General features: G+C 44.2%; 1 long non-coding RNA gene across 2 annotated transcripts; it reads right to left on the bottom strand.

Annotated features, from left to right (window-relative positions):
- Positions 1–623: 623 nt before the first annotated feature.
- Positions 624–7602, bottom strand: LOC134470782 (uncharacterized). 2 transcript variants are annotated; one of them, XR_010039942.1, is made up of 4 exons: positions 7138–7602; positions 3190–3277; positions 1452–1614; positions 624–1288 (listed from the first exon to the last, which is right to left on the bottom strand). It is a non-coding gene; the product is annotated as an uncharacterized LOC134470782 (long non-coding RNA). The 2 variants fall into 2 exon arrangements; XR_010039943.1 differs by having other exon boundaries at positions 624–1148.
- Positions 7603–7888: the final 286 nt, after the last annotated feature.

Genomic DNA, 7888 nt, shown 5'->3' with positions numbered 1-7888 from the left:
AGTAGTCTCTTATCTCCCTGCTGGGTTAATGGTCTATGTAAAATGCAAATATTACTTCTGTTTCATAAGATTGTTTATCACAGTGCAGCGGTAACTTCCTAGACGTAGGGATTGGGTCTCTCTACTCTGACTTGGTACCCAATCCATTCAAGCAATAATTTTAGAAAGCAAAAGATACATCGTGAATATATTTTGACCTCTACTTTCCTTGGTGGACTCAAGGGAGCAAAGTTACGTAGGTTGCACTGGATCTGAGGTTTTCCAAGGAATTAAAGGCACAAGAATCCATTTTAGTAAGGTTAGGTCAGAAAACAGGAATTTAATAGATTTTTACATTCTTTTTCTTTTTTTCTCCCTTTCCATAAAGGTTTGACTTTTAAGCAAACTGTCCACTTAGAAAATGAGAAAGAAATATAGTTGATTTTAACATCCTGAACACTCAGTCCTGAAATTTTGCGTATTCTTTTGGCAAAGAGAAGGCACTAAACACTGAGAGTGCTTCCTAATGAAACAACCAAAAGCTGATAAAAACATAAGCACCGGACATCAGGAGCTTGAGCTTTGCAGCAGCCCGTTATGCTGCTGTCTGCACCATATGGAAATATCCAGAAGAAACCTCAAAGTTCAGTAAATCAGCATTTATTGAAGACGCCAACTTGAGCAGGTTCCCCTTGCCCCGCGTCCCCCAAACCTCCAAAATACAAACATGCGTGGTGTTTGGAAGTGCAAACCCGGAATACAAAGGGAACAGAGAAAATATAACAGACAAATCAGGAGAGTAAGCAAACAAACAAAAAATAGAAGATTTGAGTGGTGGAAAAGAGGGCAGAAGAAGCCAAACAGTACCGGATTTATTCCATGGCCAGTCCAGCCCCTGGATAGCCACATCGCCCTGGCTGGAATCATTCTGCAAACAGCACTGCTCACTTCAGGGGGAGCCAGTGCTGAGAACCCCTGAGGCTCCTCCAGCTCTGTCCAGGGTCATGGCAGCCAGCTGAGACTCCTCACCCCATGCTTCCCTGCTCGTCACGTGATTCGGGCTCAGCCAATCAGTGTGCATTCTCCCATTGATGGTTTGAAGCATTGCAGGTACAGAAACGTGTTCATGGATGGGTTTGTGACTGACCTGGCAGGGCAGAGGGCTTGGCCTAGGAGGAATATACATGCTGATATAGAGACCGTGGAGCATGTACAGAACTGGTGTGATGGACGTTCATTCCAGGGGAGGGGCAGTTTTTGGACCACCCCACATCTTCAGTACTGCAGATGACTGTGTTCTTCCTGTGTTCTAAGAAAACCACAAGGGCTATTTTCCAAGACTCTCATTTGCCCAGTCTCATTACCCTAGAGAATCTTACAGCATAACTCATCACCCAGCATGCCTGCAAATATTGCCCTTGGCTTGCCAGGTGTCAGGACCCGACATCCTCCCTGGGGTCCCCGTTTCTTACCATCTTCCTGGCCCTGTGCAGCCACACTCTGTCCCAGATGATTTGAAACTGGTGGATTCCTGCTCTGTGAAATGTGCCATCAGGTGAGCTGTACTCAAAAAATTAGTGGGCTATGCTGTATTTCTCATTAAGGCAGTGTGATTCTTAGAGAACAGAAGTACACCTGGAAGGGAAAGGTTAAAAGGAAGAAAGATCAGAAAGAAGAGATAGAGGAGTGGGAAAAATGGCCAAGGGGAGGGCAGAGATAAATGTGCAAAACTGGAGGAGTTTAAACGGGGAGCCTCATAATGTACAAGAAACCGTGGCCTCAACCCCAAAGGATACCATGAATGGAGGACCATGCACCTCCTCACATCACTGAATTTAGATCATCCTCTTAACATAATATGCTGAGGAACAGAGTATTATTCACTGGCCGTGAAGCTTGTTCTAAATTGATACCCTAGAGAAATTATTTCTAAGACACAGTAATGATGCAGATTTCATGCTTGAGGACACTCCTCACTGTAGATCTTATACTAGGTACTTAAAAATAATCTGTACACATGTGACCCATACTTAGACACTGCCCCTGTGTTTTTCCCTCCTGCTTTGCCATGAAGAAAAAAGGAAGGGAGGGGTGCGGAGGAACATGGGAAGGAGAAGTCTTATGAGCTTGTTTCTGAGAAGCTTCTTTCAAAACAACTAAGATGACTGAGTCACCCCTGCCTTTTCGAATGAGCCAATTGTTCAGAAATTTAGTCCCAGGGAAGAGAGGAACAAAGTCATGTGGTATTTCCCACACTTGACAATTGTTTGAGCCGCTTTTAAAGGATGAACACTTTGATGCTCTAAGAATGTGTTTAAATCACTACTGTGGCAAATCCTGTGTTTCTGGTCATTCAAGAAGATGGAGCTATGAGGGCTGGGGATCTAGCTCAGTGGCATAAGTGCTTGCCTGGCAAGCATAAGGTCGTGAGTTCGATCATCAATACCAAAAAAAAAAAAAAAAAAAAAAAAAAAAGGAAGACAGATATAGGCAAGGTCACAATATCAAAGACAGAGGACGGCCACATGGAACAGAACAGGACACACAGTTAGTGCACCCCATGGGCCCCTCCAGCCACTGTGTTAGAGAGAAATACAGTCCCAAAAGGAGTGAAAGCCAACTTTTCAAAGAATAGAAATCCAGATTTTTATAAATTTCTTGACTTTAAGATCTTGCAATCACTCTAAATCTCTGTCACATGTGTTGACAAAAAAGAATTCCTTTGAGGTCCACATGTGGTTGAGAGTGAAAACTTCCTTTAGGGTAACTTTGGTGCAGATGAGAATTGGAATGCAGAGCGAAGGTAGAAACTGGACCCATGAACGTGGTCGGTTGTGGAGGCTGTGTTAGTCACTGCCTAAATCATGAAGCTTTACTTGTCAGTTTAGGGCTCGGTGTGGGGAGGCAGGAATCCCTGCTCCAGGCCAACCTGGAGCTCCCAGCCTCTTCCATCCTGTGTCTCTCTTGTCCTGATTTGATTGTGAAGATTCCCATCCCATTAATCATAAGTATATTTCAACTCTTGAATAATTTGAGGCTTTTTCTGAGTTTTGTCAATTGACATATGCTTTTATTGGGCACTTACAATTCACTTTAAATTTTTTTTATCAATTTCGTAATTTGTGCTTCATTTTTCCAGTGTAGAATCCGTTTGTTTTTTATCACCAGGATATACCAGCAAGACTGTATTGAAACCCTCACCAGCCTCACCTGAATTAGACGTGGTAACATGGTAACCGCAAGCCTGCAGAACTGTGTCACTGGGGATAGAAGACTCAGCTTCTCTGCTGCCTTCACTCTGTGAGGGAAAGCACCACGCATAAAGGACAGGACCCACTGAAAGGGCGCAGGTATGAGCTAGAGACCAATGTGTGTCCTCAGTGCTCTTCTCCCTGTCTTCCAGGTGCACCTCTGGCCACACCTCCCCAGCCTCCATTTTGCAAGGGAAACGTTGGACTCAGTGCTGGCCCATGGCATGTGGACAGCATTCCCCTGTGCCCCTTCCTGATGTGGCTCCAAGCATTCTCCCATCCTCTTAAAACTGTCTTTTCTATTCTGTGGTCCAAGGCAAGGAAGCTGCCAATGCTTTTGGAGTCTTCTAGGCATTGAAGCCACAGCATGGGATGAGCCTAGGTGCCTAGGTGTGGAATGGAGTAGGAGTGGACTCTCCATTCACTAACAGCTGTGTTATCACTCTCAGATCTGCTTTAGCTAATCTAGATCTTAGTGACTAAAAGTGTAACATGTGACTTACACTGTAAGGCCCCCACAGAATTGGAAAAACATCTGGTGCCAGGGAGGCGGACCTCAAGATTAATCTTCAGGCTTCCTGAAGAGTGTGAGTGCTATGATTTTATTTTTTTAATTTTAAAGCTATTAAAGGAAAAGGAAACAAAACAATAAAAACAAAACCAAGAAGTGGGGTTGGTGTGAATTCCAAAATGCTTCTCGCCTTCAGTCCCAAAGAATGTTTCGGGAATATTTTGGCAATTGACCTTTCTCCACAATCAGTGCTTGCAGTTCACTTGTCCTACTGTTTTCTAGGTACTAATCACTCACCACTGTCTGTGCACTAGGAAATGTGACAGAGGTTGAAAAAACTACAAAATGTCACCCTTGCAACTGCTAACGTTCTCCAGTAGAAATTTCCACAATAGAAAAAACTGTTCCTGAATTTTGATTTTCTGACTGTTTCGTGTTTATCATGAGGAAAATTCAAGATGGGGGGATATTTTATTTGCTATCATAACTAGTCTGTTCCCATGGTGAAGGGCTGCCTCTCTCCATCATTCCCTGTGTGTTAATTCTATTGTTGACTTTCAATTAGACAGATGAGATCAAAGATAAAATAATTCAAGTGATACTGCATTGTCACTGTGCAAACAGGAATAGTCATTCACAGTAATAGCTACAGAGCATAAGTGTGCACTTAACCCATGTAAATGCTACTAGATCTGAGTCTCCGCTGCCTCTTTCCACATTGCAGGGAGATTCATATTCTGAATCTAGTTTATTCACTTGTAGTAAAAGCCAACACCCTCCCAGCAGGCAGTGACCACATTAGACTTCTGTAGACAAAGCACTGCAAAATCACAGTCTCCTTAGGACCAGTTCCTGTGGATGACTGTCACCATGGGGATGCAGCAGCTGTGTGGGGATAGTTCCTTTGTTGACTCTGGTGTGGGTTCCTATGGTCATACCTCTGAATATAGATGCCCATTTATGTGTTGCATTGTCTCTGCACTGTGTGAAATTCTTACTGCTTAAAGTGTGCAACTCAACCTCACAGCACCTTCATGCTCACTTCCTGAGAGAGGAGCACCTCACAACAGAAGTTACACAAGCTGTGGTTTTGCACAGGTGATGCTGACCCCTGGCTTCATGGTTGAAGCTGAGTTTGCATAACTGAACTTCAGTTGGTCTCCGTGACTGACGGAGGAGGACAACACATGACTCTGGTATTTAGTGTTGCCCTGACCATAGAGACTAGTTAAAGACTGCAAGTAGCCTGCACTGGGTTGGGCAGGGCAGTCACAGCCTTCCTGGCCTGGAGGAGGGACTTTCAGGCCTGGGTGGTCTAAGGAAGTCCAGAAACGTCAGCAGCATGAGCATCAAGGTGACAGGGAACGATGATGAAAGAGCCACAAGATACTGAGCCTGGCTTTGGCTGAAATGCTAGCTCTGCAGTGTCCATCTGTCTCAGTTGTACACAGGCTAACTGGCCATTTGGAATACATGACAAAGGCAAGAAAACACCCACCAAGCCTCAAAACAGGAAAGACATTCCTCACCCGCTGTCCAAGATCAGCCAGTGAGTGAATTTGTCTCCATGAGGATGAGGCCTTTCCCACTTTCAGGCTCCTGTGTGGTGTGATGACTCAGAATCTGTCTCTGGAGCCTCTGCAGTGAGCAGATAAACTGAGGAAAGGTAGGATCCGAAGGAAAGAGAAATGGGCTTGGTAAATCGACACCCATGGTGAAAACATCACGTATTTCCCCTCGGCTAGCAATTACTTTAACAATGAGGAATGGTGTCTAGGTATGGATTCTAGAGGAAGAGGAAGATGGTTTCCTAATCTTGAAGCCAGTTTATGCTCCAAGAGCATCACTGACATTTTGAGATGGTTGAAGAGAGGAGAGGAGACAGTGCAGGTCCTGTGTCTTCACCATAGCCCCTGTGACCACAGTGGCCAGGCAGCACATTCAGTGGCATCTCTGGGTCTTCCCATGAGGCACCAAGAGCATCTTTCCAATTGCACCAGGCAGATTTGGCTTCAGATGCAGCATTACCAAGCATCCTCAGAGGGCTCGGTTAAATCCTGGATGCAGGCAGCATTCTTCCTATTGCAGCTAGCATGGAACCTAGTAAAAACACTATTGGCATTCGGTGCGACAACCAGCTGTGGTAATTTTTAGGGTTGTTTGCAACACGGAATAGCACTTATCAATATTAAGTAACACTGCAAGTGGCAATTAAAATATACAGGGAATGCGTGCATTTAAAAATACAGTAAAGGAAACATCTCCACTAATCTCCCCTCAAAAAACAAAACTGTCACTCTGAACACATTGATCCTGTCCTTCTTGCCTATTTCTGAAGCAGTTCTGGAGGTTCTCTTTCGCGATTGTCCTTCTGAGACATGATCAAAAGTGTGCGGCTTGCTGCGGCTCAGTGCTCCTCAGTGGGAAGCCAGCACCACAGAAAGCCTCACTGTGTGTCCTCGTCTGCCTTATTCACAGTCTGGGAGCTTGAGACTCCCAGCTCATCCCCAGATCAAGGTGATCACAGAAGGTAAATATTTTGCATCCATTCACAGCATCAAGGCAGCCATGACAGCACAAATAAAGACATTCAGGAAAGAGGAGCTCAGAACCACTGCAGAAGCAGGACAAATGCTGGGGTGAACATGCTCCAAGTGAGGGCCCTGCTCTGAGGGGATTCATGGCAATGTGCCTTTCACTGTGACACTTTTTAATTAAATAATGGAAACATTCACTGTATTTCTCAGTCACACTTCACATGCCGACATCATTAATACCACACTGATGCCAAGTCCGAGGCTTCATGGGTAAGACAGGTCCTCACTGGGTAGGAAACAGCCATTAGACAGTCATGTATCCATTACATTTTTGGAAGTGACTTAACATCTTTTTCCCTAGAGACTGCTTAACACAGATGGTGAAATACGCTATTGCAAGGTAGATGGTCCATTGTCCAGTGTCTCCTTGTCTCCAAGTCTCTAAATCTTCTGGAGGATTAATGTGCAGAGGGATAATGTGTCATAGCAATAGACAGCAGGTGGGAGAAAAGAAACGCACATTTCAGTTTCCTAGAGCAACCAATGGCCCCGTCCACTGAGAGGTCGATAATGCACACTTCAAGTGTGTGTGCGTATTTCAGAACGGCTCTCTCTCCTCACCAGCAGCCCGTGGTCAAACAGAAGCAGCAGCATTGTTTATGTGAGACTTGCCCCCTGAAGCCAAGGACTGATATTCTAACAGCAGAGATGGGAAGATTTCTAGGACTCCTTCCAGCCTTGATGACTCCCAGCTATGCACTGAAGAGGGAATCAATCAGACCATCAGAGGAGCCCAACCTGTCTGAAAATCCCCAGTTCTGCATGCCCAAGGAAGTAATTTTCCTCAGAGAACACTCACCAGGCAAAGACCACTGCAACAAGATTCTTTGTGCTGCAGAAGCTCTTGGCAGTTCCTTCCAAGCCTCCACCAAAGCGAAGATCTTTTCAGGAATATCTTAATGAACTGCTCTGGTGCACACTTTAGGTATGTCTTCATCTTTTGGATGAAGTTTCACAGGGAAGTGCCGTGCGAGTCCACAGGGATGAACAGGAAATTCTCCTCAGTTCTCAGAGGAGGAAACCCTGAATATGGTGGGCTTTCCTCAGAAGAAGGCATACTTTTTTTTTTTTTTTTTTTTTTTTTTTTTTAATTAGCCTTAGCTCATCATCTTTGGCCTCAAAGCTCAAATATAGAAAATGGTGTTTTAAGTTCAGATGTCTTACTCTGCTTGATAATAACAATGACTCTTGGCCCATTAAATCTAGCTCAATTGCTCAGATATTATGTACCTTTTAATAACACTGTATCTGCTGAAATTTTCCAAATCCTCTATGTAGTCTTAGCCAAAAATCCCACTCACAGCTATTATTTGCTACCAGACTAGAACAGATGGTGATCTTGTCTTTACAGAGTTTGATGCTGGGAGGTGCGGAGTTGTGGAATTTTGGCGGGGCAGTTTTGTCCAAATACAAATGCTCATTTCTATCTCTTTCACTGAATTTCAAGATGTACAGTGATAAAAGCTTTTCCATCCACTTCTCTGTGTGAGGAAAGTTACTATTATTATTATTATTATTATTATTATTATTATTGCTCACTGTGTTGCTGT

The sequence above is a fragment of the Cavia porcellus genome, unplaced genomic scaffold (assembly GCF_034190915.1).
Source record: "Cavia porcellus strain 051 isolate PalLab524CR breed Dunkin Hartley unplaced genomic scaffold, mCavPor4.1 scaffold_16, whole genome shotgun sequence".
NCBI lineage: Eukaryota > Metazoa > Chordata > Mammalia > Rodentia > Caviidae > Cavia > Cavia porcellus.
This window is presented reverse-complemented; position numbering and strand designations above follow the sequence as displayed.